Genomic DNA, 1863 nt, shown 5'->3' on the forward strand with positions numbered 1-1863 from the left:
CCCCCCAGAACTGTCAGTCCTGTTGTTTTCTCCTCCAGATTGTTCATCCAGCCTGTCCTATCCAGACAGGCCTCACTGAGCAGGTTTGACCTGTTCTCTGGCTCTCTATAGAAATCATTATCAGCAGGTGTAAACCCCACCTACAGGGGGCGGGGCCTGCAAGTAGCCCATTGTCCTTAACAGCAGGGAGCGGGCCCCTCTGGTGGTGGGACCAGACAGTAGTCTGGCAACTGACTGCCTTCAGGGAGGCTGTCTCTAAGCTTCTGACCTCCCATCACATGCTGGCAAATAGCCTCTAATGTTTGGCATATCTTTGGGGGAGACAAAGCTGGGGAAAAGTCTCTTTATAATCCCACATGCTTAGGAGGGAAGAAACTCTTCTGGCCACCTCGGGACCCTCACAAGGAGCCCTGGTGGCACCGTGGGCGTGCCTTGGGCTGCTGACCTAGAACGCTGGGAGCCAGCATTGGTGCAGTGCCTTGGGGTTTGGCCAGTTCTGGTTCCTGACATGCCGGCCCCCCTGCCCTGTGGCCCTGCAGGCAAAACTGGACTGAGTGTAACAGGAAGCCCCTGCTACCTTGTTTACCGGGGACCCCATCCCTGTTCAAAAAAACCCAAACGATCTGCAAACACACACCCACAGAGCTGATAGCGACTTGCAGCAGCTCCATGGGGCACGGTGGGCCTGCCCCCGTGGGCTTCCGGAACGGTAACTCTGTATGGGTGTGCGAAGCTTCCTCTTTCTCCCGAGGAGCAGCTGGTGGTTTTGAACTGCTGACCTGGTGGTTAGCAGCCCAATGCGTAACTGTTATGCCACTAAGGCTTGTGGATTTGAAAAGAGGCTTTGATTCTGTAGGAGGATGCTGTGGGGCTGGGAGAGACAGGCCTGTCAGGCCTAGAGGCAGGACCTTTCATGCGGGCACAACCTGTGGATTGTGGGCTACACAGGCTGTGGAAGCCCATGTTTACCTTGCTCATTGGTAGCCCGCCCCTGGATGGCAGTGCAGCCCAGAAAGGGAGTCAGAAGGCTTTGAAGTGCTAGAAAGGAGCCCAGGTGGGTCAGCAGTTCAAAACCACCATTCCCTCCCCAGGAGAAAGACAGGGCTTGTTACTCCTGTAAAGAGTTAGTCTCAGAGAACCCCAGGGGCAACTCTGATGGCCCTGTGGGGTCAATGGCTTGATGGCAGGGAGTCTGGTGTTCTGGCAGTGCTAGAAAGGTGGCTTCAGGAGGTTATGCTGATTAAGGATTGTAGCCTGGCCTTCTGATAGGACAGCAGGAGTCCGTGGGTCTCATGTGATTAAAACATTAAATCATTGTATTGGTCAGAAAAACTCACTACCATCAATTCAACACTGACTCATAACGAGCCCCTAGTGCAGGGTAGAACTGCCCTGTGAGTTTACCAAGATTGTGACTGTCTACAGGCGCAGAAAGCCCTGTTCTCCCATGGAGCAGCTGTGTGGTTTCAAACAGCTGACCTTGTGGCTCACAGCCCAATGTGTTGTTATCACACCACCAGGGCTCCTGAGCGTCTTCCCTTAGGTACTAGACGGGTCTGAATTCCCTGAGTCATTCAGCGTTTATGGATCTCTTTAAAAAACAAACAAACAAAAAACCCAACACCTCCTCCCCCCAAAATCCTGTGTGTGTGTGTGTGTGTGTGTGTGTGTGTGTGTTGAAACTATATATGACAAAATTTCTGCCAATTCACCATTGTTCATGTGTATGATTCAGTGACCTTGGTTACGCTCATTGTGCTGGGCAGCTCTCATCACTAACCACCAGGTGCTTCCACACCACTCCCCTACTCAGCAGAAATGCAGAGGCCCCTAAGCAGAGATCCCCCTAAGCAAAGCCTGCGC

The 1863-nt window shown here is 52.9% G+C and overlaps 1 protein-coding gene across 1 annotated transcript in view; it reads left to right on the forward strand.

Moving 5' to 3' along the window:
- FAM189A2 (family with sequence similarity 189 member A2) overlaps positions 1–1863 on the forward strand; it is a 90808-nt gene that overhangs the window by 77519 nt on the left and 11426 nt on the right. The gene's annotated exons all lie outside the window — the stretch shown is intronic.

Source organism: Echinops telfairi, unplaced genomic scaffold (genome assembly GCF_000313985.2).
Source record: "Echinops telfairi isolate 266 unplaced genomic scaffold, ASM31398v2 ScPeMD7_22;HRSCAF=79, whole genome shotgun sequence".
Classification (NCBI taxonomy): domain Eukaryota; kingdom Metazoa; phylum Chordata; class Mammalia; order Afrosoricida; family Tenrecidae; genus Echinops; species Echinops telfairi.